Here is a 16,063-nt window from a genome sequence, read left to right as displayed (position 1 = left end):
CCAGCCCTGGTGACAAGGGGTATAGGTAACTAGACACCATGGGTATACAAGGAAATTCAGGAAGCGTACATTTGAGACTTCAAGATCCATTTTTAATTGTATAATGTTTTAAGGAAACAACAAAGGACTACCTGACAGACTCAAGGACACTATACTATGTCAGTGAGTAGTCAATGGCACTTTTAAAGGTGAACACATGGGTTTTTTCAAATAAAACCGAGGGTGCCAAGGGAAAATTGGGATCAGCCTGAAGGATACCAAATACCTAATTTTCAAAGAGAGATGAAAGAAGTAAGGTGAGCCACTAGAAAAAAACTGGGGATTTTAATTAGGGATATTTATTTTGGCAAATCAAAGTATAACACCTTGTGCTGTTATAGCAGTTAAATGATCAGACAATCTGAGTTTGAATCCTGGCCCCACTATTTCGTGGCTGTTGGTCTTTAGGAAAGTGGTTTGAACTTTCTATACCTCCACTTCCTTTCTGTGAAATGGGAAGAATAATAGTTACTAGCTTCACAGGATTATGAGGATTAAATAAACTTTGCTCATGAATTATTTTAACATGGTCATTGGCAGGTAGCAAATGCTTAGTGCTATTTATTGTAAACATATTCATCAAACAGTAAGTAGAAACTATGATGCTACTCCATCCTGAAGTATTCTGTGCTCCCAAAAGCCAAGTCATGCCAAGGCTATCCCCAAAAAATGTCAGTTAATTCATTTAGAACTCAGGCTGAGCTCCCTGTACCAATCTTGGAAACATTCAAGCAAAGAGAAAAATCTTTTGCCATAGGACCTCATGAGTTAAATGAAATTGAAAGTAATAGTCAACTACTGTGATCGTTTGTTTGAAAGTTCACATTTGTTTTCTATAATAAATTTTTACTGTAATCTTGAATGAGTGAATAGAAAGGTTAAGGTTAGAAATTTTACTTGAGTAATTAATTGCCTTTAAAAACCAATCATCTGTGCCTGGGTGCCCGAATGGCACAGTCAGTTAAGCATCCAATTTCAGCTCAGGTCATGATCTCACGGTTCATGAGTTCAAGTCCTGCATCAGACTCTCCATTCTCAACACAGAGCCTGCTTCAAATCCTCTAAATCCCCCCTCCACTACTCATGCTCCTGTCAAAAATAAACATTTAAAAAACCCACAATCACCTATTGCCAATCATCAAGTGTTAAGCCTAAATTATAAGAAAGAACTGACCTCATTTCTAAAGTTTTCAAAGTACTTTTCAGAGTTTGATGTTAAAAAAATTGCACTTTAAATTGTCCTTTTATCATGATAAAAACATAAATACTAAAGTTTTTATTTTATTTAGAAATAAGTCTATAATATCCGTGAATAATTTATCATCATCACAAAAAATTATTTGAAATAAGAGGGAAAACACTAATCTCAAAATTCATTCATCAATGTATCAGGATGCTCCAATGACCAAATCAACCTCATGTTCACCTGTTCATCTGTATAGCTCACTAATAGTAAAATAACCAAATCTGCCTCACAACTATATACTTTTTAATGGTACTTAGTCATTTGGCTCAGATTTGCTGGAGTGAAAAATCCAAATAGTACAAGGTAACGAAATCTGAACTTAGTTTACTTCTTTCTTAGATAACAGTTAATTGTCAGTAATAAAAAGTTAACAAGTGTCAAAACCTATATGAACAAAATCATAAAACTATAAAGGATTCTGGTTTATTCATTTAATAAAAACTTACTAAGAGCTAGATTGTATTAAGTGCCAAGAATATAATATAGGACAGTGCTGCCCTTGATGAGTTCACAGCTAAATAATTAAGCAATTACAGAACATACAGCAATAGACACATGTCTTATGGGAGCATGATGTGCATGTGTATGGGGGGTGGGAGGATAAGTAATTCAGGCTGGTGACATCACTAGCCTTCCAGTGATGGTTCCTAGAAAAGGTGATGCCTGACCTGAAGGATGACAAACAGCTGGCCAGGCAGAAAGCCAGGAGGGGTCGTAATTCAAGACAGAGCCAAAATCAGAAAGTGAGAAAACACCGATGCTGTGGGTACCTGCGTGCGGTTTTGTGTTACTAGAGCACACGAATTGAGGATAGAGTTGTGAAACATAGGAAAAGGTATACATGGAAAAATACAACAGTCTTGGATGAAATCTTAACAACTGTAGAGATATCAATTCTCCCTAAGTAAATATTTATATGCAAAGCAATTCCAATAAACATCCCAATTCTGAGTCAGGGGAGATTTTGTCAACTATTCTCTTGTTTTATCTGTGAGAGTAAATGCCTAGGAACAATCAAGACTTTTCTGAAACTTCTTAAAGAACAAGGAAGAATGATCCCTACCTACCAAATCAAAATACCAGACTATAATGTTATAGTCATTAAACAGTATAGTCCTGACAGAGGAATAGAAAACTAAAGTACACACTTCAGAAAGTCACCCAGGAACACAACTTTGAATTTGACGAAGATGGCATTTCACATTAGTGGGAAAAAAAACAGAGTAGCCAATGGGTGAGGTAATTTGCCATCTATATAAAATTTACATTAGGTCTTCACTTTTCTTTATACACATACACACACAGACTAAAGTGCAGGTAAATTTAAAATATAAATGTAAAAAGAGAAACTACAACAATAAAAATACTAAGATAAACCAGAATGGAATAGTTTTATTTTTTCTTTAAGTTTATTTATTTCTGAGAGACAGACAGAGAGAGAGACTAAGACAGACAAAGGACACAAGCAGAGGAAGGGGCTGAGAGAGAGCAAGAGACACAAAATTTGAAGTAGACTTCAAGCTCTGAGCTATCAACACAGAGCCCGATGTGTGGCTTGAACCCACGAACACTGAGATCATGACCTAAGCTGAAGTCGAACGCTGAGCCACCTCTCAAGCACCCCAGAAAGGAATGATTTTATTTATTATCTTAGAATGGGGTAGGGCTTTTCAAAGCATGACTTGATACTCAGAAAATCCATAAGGGAAAAGATTAACAGAGTTTACTACTCAAAACTGAAAACTTCTGTCAGGCAAAAGACACCACAAAAATTAGAAAAAGACTGACGCGAATAAAAAAAATTAGCAACATAAAAAAGACAAAAGGCTGAAATCCTTAGTACAGCAACAGCATCTACAAGTCAACTCAGGTGCTCGCTTCGGCAGCACATATACAAGTCAACTCAGAAAAGACACTCAACAGAATTGAGAACAAAAGATAAAAATAGACAAATTATTTAGCTCACACAGAAAAAGATGCTCAAAATTGCTAGTTGTTAGAAAATTCAAATCTAAACAAGAATAAGAGACTATTCCGCTTTTTGACCATGAGACATAAAAATTTAAAGAGTAACTGGGTTATCAGGAAGAATGTGAATAGATGGGGCATTTACTGTTAGTGGAAATGTACATTGGAACAGCTGTTTAAAAAAACAATTGGGCAGGGGTGCCTGGATGGCTCAGGTGATTAAGCATCCAACTTCGTCTCAGGTCATGATCTCAAGGTTCATGGGTTTGAGCCCTGCGTTAAGCTCTGTGCTGACAGCTCAGAGCCTGAAGCCTGCTTTGTATCTCCCTCTCTGCCCTCCCTCGCTTATACTCTCTCTTTCTATCAAAAGTAAAAATGCACATTAAAAAAAAATTTAAGATAGTGGGGCAGTACCTATAAAAATGGACAAAAGTAAATCCACTCTTAGAACTCAGTGTACGTGGAGGCCANGCTGGGGGAGATGGGCATGGAGGAGGGCACTTGTGGGGATGAGCACTGGGTGTTATATGGAAAACAACCTGACAATAAACTATTTGTAATAAAAAAAAAAGATAAAACTTTGAAGCTTTAATAAAAAAAATTATTAAGATTGGGGTACATGGGTGGCTCAGTCGGTTGAGCATCCGACTTTGGCTCCGGTCATGACCTCACGGGTTGGGAGTTCCAGCCCCGCATCGGGCTCTGTGCTGACGGATCAGAGCCTGGAGCCTGTTTTGTATTCTATCCACTGCTCTCTCTTTCTGACCCTCTGCTGCTGGCACAGTCTCTCTCTCTCTCTCTAATATAAATTAACATTTAAAAAATTTTAAGTCATTTGGGAAAATGTATTTGTTTTTAGGTGTGACAATGGTATTGTGCTTAAGTTAAACAAAATTGTGTTCTGAAACAGTGTCCCACTCCCTTGCTCTCTTCCCCTGCAATATCCATATATTGAAACCCTAACTTCCATGAGACTGTATTTGGAGAGAGGATCTTTAAGGAGGTAAGATTGAATGAAGTCATAAGGGCAGGGTCCTAATAAGACTGGTGTGCTTGTAAGAAGAGGAGGAGAGGGGCACCTGGCTGGCTCTGTCAGTAAAGCATGTGACCCTTGATCTCACCCTGCCTTGGGGGCAGAGGAAGAGGCACCAGGAGTGTAACAAAGGCAAGGCTGTTTGGGGACACAGTGAGAAGGCAGGCAGCTATCTGCGAGTCAGAAAGAAAAGTCTCATCAGAAACCAGCATCTCGACCTTGGACTTTTAGCCTCCAGAACTATGAAGAAATAAATTTTTGTCGTATACTTGAAAGTTGTAGAAAGCAGATCTTAAGTGTTCTTAGAGCAAACACATCGTTCCACAATGCAAACGTGTCTCAAATCCTTGCACTGTACACTTTAAACATGTATAATATATTCGGCAATTAACTTTTCAACAAACTTGGGAAAAAATAATACAAAATAAAAAGGGAAGGAATCCTAAAATATTTACTAGAAAACATGGCTTCAAAAGATATCCTTTGTTATGAGTAAGCAAGTTTTAGAAACTGATCCCCATGGGAAATTTAATTTACTGGAAGAGAGTCATACAAAGTTGCCTTGCTTGTAAGAGAAAGCAGTATTTCCCTGAGAACTCTCTGCTTTAAAAACTATTTTTTGCCATGCATAAAGACTTCATGTAAATTCTCTAGAAACTTCCTTTTGTTCTCCTTGTGCTTCATGTTTCCTGCATAAAAACTGTAGTCACTCCCACTAGGAAAACAGAAGTGGCTGCGATGTCTAGGAACAGCAGGCTGAAGCCTACACTCCACAAGCGCCTTCCTTTGCTTAAACAGCACCTCTGATCGGCAACTTCATGCTCATACCAAATGTGCAATACACCAATGAAGCAGTTGGAAGAGGCTATGATCACAGTGTTCCATCAGTGAAACCAAGCTCCTTCTCAAGGTTTCTCAAACAGAAAAGAGTGGGAAGAAGGAACAATCCTGAAGCCAAGAATTTTAAATAGCTCTTCTCCCCTTCTGGGAAGGAGCTGCGGAGCCGTGTCAGATCTCCAGAAGGAGCCTGCTCTGGAGAAGGGTGGTTACAGAACATCAAGGCACTGACAGGCTTTTCTCAGGATCTGAGTCCTCTTCCTCTGCTAAGTGTTTCCACTCAGGAAAGACTACAAGCAAGCAATTGAACTGCTTTCCTTCCACTGGCAGCTAATACCAAAAATCTAACTGAAAGTGAAACAACACACATAGTTGGGGTAATGGGGTCTGTTCCTCTAAAAAAAAAAAGTCTATCAAATCCATATTCTATCCAATGGCTGATTCTTCAAGGTTCATAAGGTTTTTGGAATTTTTAATTCTTGACAGGTATTTTTGGAAACTGTAATTACTGGGCCCAAAGATAAAATATACTTTGATACTACTTTTGATTTTTTTTTAAGGTTTTTTTTATTTATTTCTAGAGAGAGAGAGAGCGTGAGCAGGGGAGGGTCAGAGAGAGAGGGAGTCACAGACTGAAACAGGCTCCAGGCTCTGAGCTGGCAGTCAGCACAGAGCCCGACGCGGGGCTCGAACCCACGAACCATGAGATCATGACCTAAGCGAAAGTCGGACGCTTAACCGACTAAGCCACCCAGGCGCCCCATTTTGATACTTCTGTATGTTGCTCTCCTGATCTACTGAATACTATCTGAATACACTTACAATGTGTTCATCCACTTGTTTGCACGTATTATTTAAGCACCTGCTATCATGCCAGACTAGAAACTGGAGATACAGAAGTTTAAACAGAGTCCCTGCTCTTTTAGAATTTATCTTCTACTTCTAGGTCTACTAAAAGGCAAAGGACATTTAAATTTATTCACTTATTTCCCCAAAACCCTATCAATAACTTTTGTACTTACGGCAATTATAAGGTTTCTTACTAAGTATATTCATTAAGTACATGAAGTATAAGGTTTCTTGTTTAATTGATATTTAACTGATTATTAAATTATCCATTTTTCCCACATAAGTTTTCCTGATACTTCTTTAGATGCTAATTGTTATGTGCAATCTATGTGATTAAAAGTGGTATCTGGACACTAAATGAGGGCACATCTTGGGTGCCCTGATTCTATAGCATACCAAGATCTGAGGAGGTTCCTTTCCTAAAAGCATTTTTTCTTCTTTAACTTTCCTCAAGGGCTTGATGTCACTGCTCTTTCTTATCCATACTCGGGTTTTGGGATTCAACCTCTGGTGGGCTTTCTCTCTGAATTCATACTTACTCTGCCTCTGTAGTGTGCAATATCTTTTATATTATTAATCAGACCCGAGTTTTAATAGATTTGTTGTTTCTGAACTTAACCTACTTATTTTCCATTGTTACTGTTCCTGTTTGGTTCACATTTTCTACCTCACAGATACTTCTCACATAACTACCTTGTTGTTAATCCATATTGACCATTCTCTGGCTTCAGTCACCACTATCTCTTTTTTTAAATTTGTTTAAATATTTAGTTTTGAGAGAGAGAAAGAGAAACAGAACACAAGAGAGGGGGGAGGTAGAGCAAGAGGGAGACACAGAATCCGAAGTAGGCTCCAGGCTCTGAGCTGTCAGCACAGACCTCAATGCAGGGCTAGAGCTCACCAACCGGAAGATCCGGGCCTGAGCCAAAGTAGACCTTAACTGACTGAGCCACCAGTTACCACAGTCTCTTAATTGAATTATTGTAGTACCACTGTAGCTGGTTTACCTCACTCTAAAGCTGTTTGTTTGTTTTTTCAGGCCCCCAGCAATTCCAACAGGTAAGCAAAATAATGTTTCTTTTCTTTAATTTTTTTAATGTTTGTTTATTTTTGAGAGCAAGAGAGACAGAGCATGAGCAGGGGAGGGGCAGAGAGAGAGACACAGAATCCCAAGTAGTCTCCAGGCTCCAAGCTGTCAACATGAAGCCCAACACCTGGCTCATGACCTGCGCCAAAGTCTGACACTTAACTGACTGAGACACCCAGGCGCCCTCGATCTGTTTCTATATTACATTCAAATTGATGTTTTCAAAAAGCAAATCTGATCCCACCAGCCCCCATGTAAACCTCTCTTTAATTGCCCTCCACTGATATTAGGTCCAGCCAATGATTTTATTGATTGATTTAGCTACTACTTCGCTATAATAAAATCAATGATTTTACTGATTTATTTAATACTGATTTTATTTCAGTTCTGCAGCAACACCAGGGACCCAACTTATCCTCCACCTGAAACACAGAAAAATCTAGGGGGATCTAGGCAGAGTCAGGCAGACTCCCTGAAATTAGAACATGGAACTAAGAATCCAGGGGAATCAGGTAAATAGAGTCTTCAGGAGAGAATTGCAGGGAGCAGGGTGCTTGAGAGAGAGAGAACTCTGAGGACCTCGAGAGGGTCTCCCTCAAGTGTTGACCAGAGTATGATCACTGCAAACGTGTGTGGAACTGTTCAAGGCCAAGAAAAGAATGACCCAGAATTTACAGGAACCTGTTGGAGTACAGGGCCAATGAACTGTGCTTGTTCCCACCAGTCAGACTAGAAAACTTAATAATTCATGGGGCAGCCAGTAGAGAGTTCAAAGGGTCTTGGCTCCAACAGTAGGAATAATTAACTCTACACTGAACATTGCTCTGGTGCCACGCAAACCATCTTAAACAAATGAGCAAAATGAGGAAACCATGTCCAAGTAAAACTAACCTGCATCCCAGAACAAAACTACCCGAGATTTACAGGAATACAAAAATATGAAACATTCAACAAGGTAAAACTCGCAGTTTCTGATGTACAATCAAAAACTTCCTGGCATGCAAAGAAGAGGATAATACTCCCTAGTGAGAATAATCAATCGATTGAAACCAAGCCAGAACTGACACAGATATTAAAATAAGAAAACGACATCATGGCTTATTAATACGGCTTACATCCCCCAATACAATCTGCTGCCACCTAATTCTCCAGCCGTCAGTTCTCCCCTCAACACTGCACCCTTAAACTCTACTGATTTTATTTCAGTTCTGCAGAAACATCAAGCTCCTTCTTGCTTTCACAGTTAACAATCTCCGCTGGCTATAATGCTCGTGCATCCAATGTGGTGTGAAGGGAAAGTCTCTAAAGAAGAAAAACAACTTCCCAATTTGAGGTATTTAACAATATCAGTGCTGTAAATACTCCCACTATGATCAATGTCAAGCTGTCAATGGTTCAACAACCAGCTTGCCAATCTCCTGAGTTTTTAACAATCAACTCTCCTGAGCTGGTACCAGTGTGCATTCACCCCTCCCATCATCTGACGGCAGCTTAATCACTCATCCTCAGGTCTCAAGTTCAGCGGCAGGTCCCCTGGGAAGCTTCCATGATCCTTCAAATGTGAGTTAAATATTCTTCCTCTGCTCCCATGATACACGGCACTTTCACCATTATGGCACTAACGATATTCTTCTTTGTGTACTTGTCTGATCCACAAACCCCAAGAGGGTAGAGACAGTGCCCACTTTATTCATTACTGTGTCTGCAGAGCATCTGCACAACAGATAGCGCATAACAACACTCAATAAAAATTAGCTTGATGAGCAATAAAAGGGAGCATACTGATACAAGAGCATAGATGAATCTCAAATGCATTATGCACTGTGAAAGAAGCCAGACACAAAAGGCTACATGCTATAAGATTCCACTGATAGGACATTCTGAAAATGGCAAAACCCACCAATCAGTGGTGGCCAGGGGCTGTGAGAAAGGAGAGGGGACTGCAATGGGTTCCAAGGAACGTTTCTGGGTTGATGGGAAAAGTACTGTATCTTGGTATTGTGGTGGTGGCCACAGACTACACATTTCTAAAAACTGTATGACTCAAAAGGGTAAATTTTACTATATACAAATTATATCTCAGAAACAGGAACTTGTTTTAAACTTGTTTTAATGCTTATTTATTTTTTTGAGAGAAAGACAGAGCACGAGGTGGGAGGTGCAGAGAGAAAGATGGAGACAGAATCTGAAGCAGGCTCCAGGCTCTGACCTCTCAGCACAGAGCCCGACATGAGGCTCAAACTCACAGCCATGGGATCATGACCTGAGCCACAGTCGGACACCCAACCGAGTCACCCAAGTGCCCCAAAAAATAGGAACTTGTTTCTAAAGAAAAAACATAGCTGAATGAATCTGTCAATGCTGAAGAGATAATAACGAGCAAAGTACATCCCAAACTTTTAACCAAGTTACAGCATAATGGGCAGGGGCGGCGGAGGCAGCAGCAATATAGGTTAGATACACTCACTGTATCAGTTTCCTAGGCTTGCCTTAACAAACTCCCACACTCTGAGTGGCTTACAACGACAGACATTTGGGGTGCCTGGGTGGCTCAGTCAGTTAAGCATCCGACTTCAGCTCAGGTCATGATCTCCAGAATCGAGCCCTGCGTGGAGCTCTGTGCTGACAGCTCAGAGCCTGGAGCCTGCTTTAGATTCTGTATCTCCCTCTCTCTCTGCCCCTCCCCGGCTCACACTCTGCCTCTCAGTCTCTCTCTCAAAAATAAACAAACATTAAAAAAAAAAAAAAAAAAAAACCCAGACACTTATTCTCTCACAGTTCTCAAGGCTAAGAGTTCAATATTGAAGTGCTGCAGGGCTGTACTAGCTCTGGAGGCCCCAGGAGGGGATTCTTCCTGACCTCTCTCTCTAGCTGCTGGTGCTGTGGGCAGTTCCTAGTATCCCCCACCTAACAGCTGCATCGCTCCAATCTCCGCTCCAATCTCACCTCTGTGGTCACATGAACATCTTCCTCCTCTCTCGCTCTCTGCTTTGTCTCTATCCAAATTTCCCTCTTCTTTAAAGGATGCCAGTCAGTGGATTAGGGTCCACTCTAATCCAGTAGGATCTCATCTTAACTTGATTATATATGCAAAGACCTTATTTAAAAATAAAGTCGTATTCACAAGTATTGGGGTTGTTAAGACTTGAATATATCTTTCGAGGGGACAGAATTCAATCCGTAACACAAAAAAGGCTATGAAACAAGGCAGAAACAGGACAGCACCAAAAGAAGTAGAAAATGCTATAGTTCTGAAGCTCTAGAGGGCTTACAAGAGGGACTTCATGTCATTTAGAAAATAGTATTTGAAGTGGTCCTGGATGGAAGAGTATGATTTAAACCAAGAGACATGATGGGAAATAAGGGTAGAGAATCCTCAGCAAAGAGAAGAAATGCTACAATGTTATAAGACAGAGGCAGGAACAGATGATAATCAGGGAAGAGGCCAACTGGATGAAAGCATTAGCTCTATGCGTGATACATTGCAAAGGTAGGTGGGAACCAGGCAGCAGTTGTCAGATAACAAAATAAGGAGGCCACACTTCATTCAGTAGATATTTTATGGCCACTGAGAGGGTAACAATGGTAATAACAGCCCTCTTTTCTCAGCCCCGCTCAGGTAACACAGTGGAGAGGTTCCCATGATATGACAGGGGGCTTTTCAAATGTAGTTCCTTGGACTGTTCACATCACCCAGGTAGCAATTACTGATTCAGGAAACATAGAATATCAAAATAGAAAAAGCTAGAGGGGCCCAAATATCTTGCTACTGTGTTTAATCTGTTTCATTCATGTGCTGAAATATAGTTCCCTCTGGAAAATGCAACATTAATTCAAAGTGTTTATTTTTACTCCTCCAGTAAAGGTCTTTTCTATTGTTAACTTGCAAGCTAGTGTACAAAGTTACTAAAATTTCTAATTTGTAGAGAAACTATTCTCTTCATCTTGGTCATTGTTCTTCCCCCCAAAAAGTGTTCCCAGAGTACAAACCAACTCATTCTTTCAGGTTACAAAGCTGAAGATCCTTGAACTATACTTCGGTTATTTTTCACATACAAGAAGAAAGTCATGTGCAAACAAGTACACAGAATAGAGAATGTAACTGACAGCAACTGTGCAGAAATTTACAGCGAGAATGCCAAGGTCACGATTACTGCATGTATTCTCATCCTAGCATCTGGGTATGTATTTAAGAACCTTTCCTCCTTTTCTTCTAAAGCCCTTTTCTAGGACTATGCAATTTTAATTGCTCTACAGAAATGAGTCCTTGAAACCCTTTGGGATCTAGAAGGTCACCTCTCCCACAAAGCTACATTGTGCCTACATGTTCTCAACTGTCTGACATTTCAACAACTCTAGTGTAGAAAAGTGGATAGAGTTTCTGGAAAACAATTTTTTTTTTATTTTAAATACAAAACATGAGTGAAGAGCCAGCCAGATAAGTCAATTAAAATATCATAATGGTGTCATATTTCTTTCAATCACAGTATAATTTCCTTAAGGTCTAAAACCTGACATTCAGCTATAGTTAACAAGTTTAAATCAAATTCTAACTCCTTAATTGTTCAGTTTCATAAATGGCAATACCAGCCAACTATTCATTACCAGTGACAAGCCTACCATTTCTCCATCAGCAGGAACCGTGAGACATCTCTCCTTCCTCCCTCACAGAGATTTCCAGATGATGGGGCTAGAATGAGTCTCAGTGTTATACCTTGAACTAGATTTCAAAAAGTAAATAGAGGCCATGTAAGGTAAGCCACGACTTACATTTTTGGTGACTTTCCTACCCTTAATTGACAGCCTTATTTCCTAAATTATTCCTGTTTCATGTTCTTTCTTTAATGACAGCTTTACTGAGATATAATTCACATACCATACCATTCACTTGCTTATACTAGACATTTCAATGGTTTTTAGTATATCCTCACACAGTTGTGCAACCCTTGCCACAATCGATATGAGAACATTTCACCATCCTCAAAGGAAACCTGTACCTGTTAGTAGTCTATTTCCTCCCTACCCCCCAAGCCCAAGGCAAACACTAATCTACTTTTTTTTTGTCTCTGTGGATTTGCCTAGTCTGGAGATTTCCCATAAATGGAATCAAACCTTATGTGGTCTTTTGTGACTGGCTTCTTTGGTGACTTACCATAATGTTTTCAAGGTTCATCTATACTGGGATATGCACCAGTACTTCACTTCTTCCTATTGCCAGATACTCTATTGTACGGACATATTGATAACATTTTATTTTTCTATTCATCAGTCAAGATCATTTTACTTTCTTTAAGCCCAAATTTTGCTTGCTTTTATACTTTAGGTAAAATAATTCCTGCCTTAATCTTACGTGTTTATCTTTAGCATTCTGTCTTATAGTTTGACGATCAATTTGCCCCCAACAACCTCCCAGAATTGCTAATACAACTGTCACCTACTGGAGTCATTTGTCATTCTCCTGGCCACCCGATCTGAACCCCCTTCCTTATGAAGTAGAGTTCTCTTCCTGGTATCAAAGAGAAAATGGCAAATATTCCCTTACCAAATTTCTTGCTCTAGGACATGGGCATGAAAAAAAAAGGGCCATGTTGATCATGATTACTCACGCCTAGTGTTTGAGTCAAAAACCAATGACAAGAACAAGGGAGCATGCAAATTCCATCATTAGCATTGGATGGGAACAACTATACTTACAGACTTCTCAAAGTCGGTAACTTTGGAGGGGTTGGTACAAGCTGCAGTGTCCTGGGCAGAGCACCAGCAGCAAGCCCTCATGTTGTCAGCTCTTCAACAGAATGGGAGGCCTGCTCCCAGCCCTTGAGCTTGAACCTGGTCCTCAGATGCTCCAGAGAGGTGGTGAGCAACCCAATGTATTTTTTTTTAATTTTTTTATTTCTATTTTTTATATTAAAGAGACAGAGACAGAGAGTGAGTGGGGGAGGGACAGAGAGATGGAGACAGAATCCAAAGTAGGCTCCAGACTCTGAGCTGTCAGCACAGAGCCGATGCTGAGCTCAAATTCATGAGCTAAGCCAAAGTCAGATGCTTAACCAACTGAGTCATCCAGGCACCCAACCCAATGCATTTCTAATGCATTCCTTTTCTGCTTAAATTAGCCTAAGTCAGTTTCTAATAACTATAACTTCTTATCAGTTACTTATGACTAAGACCTTGATTGATACAGTGTCATGATCCACTTAATTTCACATATTTTTGGCATTAGATAACCTTATGAACTATAAATTTCCTCAAAGTACAGATAGGATCCTATGTAAAAAGACACATTTAGGAAAAACATGTTATAATATTAAGACTGTATATTTTCAGTGATTCTAAAAGAATGAAAAACAGCATGCTATATATAAAAACCATTGGCCCTGAGGTCAGAGAGCACTGCTTTTCATTGCTTATTTGCTGTGAAACCCTGAGGAGGTTACCCAAACTCTCTGGGCCTCCGTTTTCTCATTGGAGAGATGAAGATAGTAACACTCTTTCTGTAGGGCTATTTCCAGAATGAAATAATATGCAAAACACCTACCCAGTGTCTGACATGAATTCAGTGTTAAGTAAACTTCTGTAGTACCACCCGCACAACTTACCCATCACTCAGTGTCAGATCCTAACTTACCTCCTCCAGGAATACTTTCTTTCAAAGTCAGGAAAAAGAAAATAAAATTCATTCCTGGATCCAATCCAACCAAACACACTGACCTCAGGGAAACAACACCCTTCTTTATATTTAGTGCATTATTTAGCATGTTCTCTTTCCTATATTTCTAGTACACTTTCTTTATACGTAGGTCTAGATTCTCGGCACTTCTTATATATGACTCTCTCTATGTTCGTGAAGACCTATAGTAAGTTGTTAAATGTGATTTTATTAACACAGTGCCCAAACCAAGAGGAAATGACAAAGCGCAAACGTAAAGCCACTCAGTTCCCTAAGGATAGGTCCAAGTTTCGCTGGACCGCTCGGTCAGAAAGCATGTGTGTACCCGGGCTCTGTGTCTGCATTATGGGGGAGGGTGAGCAGGGCAGCAACACAAACACTGATGATGAATGGACGCACACACAGGACGCACAAGTTCTCCGTGCCAGCGCGCCCCACGGACTGTTGGAGGAATCTGGGGGGCTTCAGAGTATCTGATCCAACTGCCTCATTTTACAGCCACAAAAAGTGAGGCCCGGATTGGTTAGCTGATTTCCCAGTGTCAAACAACTAGTGAGCGGTAGAGCAGGGATTAGGATTCAGTTCTTCTTGTCGCTGTCCACAGCCTTTTCTACCAAACCATGGATGAAAAGAAAAATGATTATGGACTTGGAGTGCCTTCCCATTTTGACATCCAGGCCACTTCTGATCTAGAGTCACAATATTGCAGATGCCACCAGGACACATCCCTGCCCGTCCAGCTCTTGGCTGACACCTGCGAGGCACTAAATTCACCAGGCCTCTCCTCTGAGAAGAGACCTCAAAAGATGGAAAATGAAGCCAGAAGGGCAGCCACCGGCAGCTGGCAAACACGACACACCTCGGTAATATTTCAGAGGAAAGCCTGGGTACCAATGTCAGTGATTTTGCTTCCGAACTGCATTATGTTTTCTTTACTTTTTTTTCTTTTAAATAGTTTATTATCAAGTTGGTTTCCATATAACACCCAGTGCTCATCCCCACAAGTGCCCTTCTCCATTCCCATCACTGCTCTTCCCCTCCCCCCCACCGCATCAGCCCTCAGTTTGTTCTCGGCANGGGGAGTTCTATTGTTAATTTTTTGAGGAACCTCCACACTGTTTTCCAGAGGGGCTGCACCAGTTTACATTCTAACCAACAATGTTAGGAGGGTGCCCATTTCTCAACATCTNTGCCAGAGACTGAAACTGCACAGGTCATCCCTGATGGAAAGGCCCAGGGAAAAACCTGTGGGAAAAGACTGCAAGGCTGTCAGAAGAACCCCCTGAAGAATTCTTCTCTGCTTAGTTTGTGCCTTTTACTTTCACTTCTGCTGTTAGTCTATTCTAGGATTAATATGAAACCAGAATTGCCCAAAGCTCCCCCTCTTCCACCGAAAAGGAATATACATAAATATCATGTCCACCCCCTCAATCAGTTGTTGTCTAATGAATATTGTAGCAATTAGCAAAATTGGAGACAGTCCGGTACACATGGGGTCTATAAGAGACCTATAATTCATTTTCCTTGTATGGGTCTAATTGCCAGTAAGAATACATATTATGCCATAAGCAGAGACAAAAACAAGACTTAATCAGTGAGGAGGACTTTCCCGGAAAAGCGTTAGAGAAATATTTGCCTGCTGAACTCAAGCCTGTAAGGCAACTTATGATTGTTCTGGCCAAAGAATGAGGTCGGTAAATGCAGAGACCAAATTCTAGTTGATCCACGTAAAACATTTCCATATGTCATCTGTGATAAATGTTGACATTGTTCTTTCTTAGTAAGGGGTTGTGAGAGTCTATTAGCTATAACCGGGGGTACAAGTATATCCTGTTTTTCCATGCCCACTGAATTTAAACAATTAAAGGGCACTGTGTTCTCATGTATTCTGGAAATATGCTTCACTTATCCTTAGATACCCTGGCATACGTAGTAAAGAATATGTAGAACTTTGTTATGACTACCTGGTTAAATTTTATTGGTTTAAGTGGAAATCATGTACCATGAAATCACTGTTGCCAAGAAAACTTAGAAATGTTAAGTCCCATGACTACTTTTTAAAAATATAATGTTTAAGCATGATTATTTAGATTTGCTATATAAAAACCCTAAGCTGAAAAATAAATTTGGGCAGTCCACCTGAAGAGGCTGACTCCAAGTCTTCATCACCGACTCCAACCCTCACTCTCCGGGTCGACCCTGGCTTGCAGAGGCTGGACCCGTGCAGAGTTTGGTGAGTTCTTTATAGATGTTTGATACTAGCCCTTTATCTGATANACAGAGAAAAAGAGACAGAGTACAAGTGGGGGAAGGGCATAGAGAAAGGGAGACAGA

The 16,063-nt window shown here is 40.2% G+C and overlaps 1 protein-coding gene and 1 long non-coding RNA gene across 2 annotated transcripts in view; one reads left to right on the top strand and one right to left on the bottom strand.

Moving 5' to 3' along the window:
* The window catches only part of AVEN (apoptosis and caspase activation inhibitor), a 155,336-nt gene that overhangs the window by 25,265 nt on the left and 114,008 nt on the right, over positions 1-16,063 (bottom strand). The window lies entirely within an intron of this gene.
* Positions 11,125-14,580, top strand: LOC144237962 (uncharacterized). The gene is made up of 3 exons (XR_013336967.1): positions 11,125-11,240; positions 11,694-11,813; positions 14,439-14,580. It is a non-coding gene; the product is annotated as an uncharacterized LOC144237962 (long non-coding RNA).

The sequence above is a fragment of the Crocuta crocuta genome, unplaced genomic scaffold (assembly GCF_008692635.1).
Source record: "Crocuta crocuta isolate KB4526 unplaced genomic scaffold, BGI_CrCroc_1.0 scaffold156, whole genome shotgun sequence".
Classification (NCBI taxonomy): domain Eukaryota; kingdom Metazoa; phylum Chordata; class Mammalia; order Carnivora; family Hyaenidae; genus Crocuta; species Crocuta crocuta.
The sequence above is the reverse complement of the archived record's forward strand: the minus strand, read 5'-3'. Positions and strand labels throughout refer to the sequence as shown.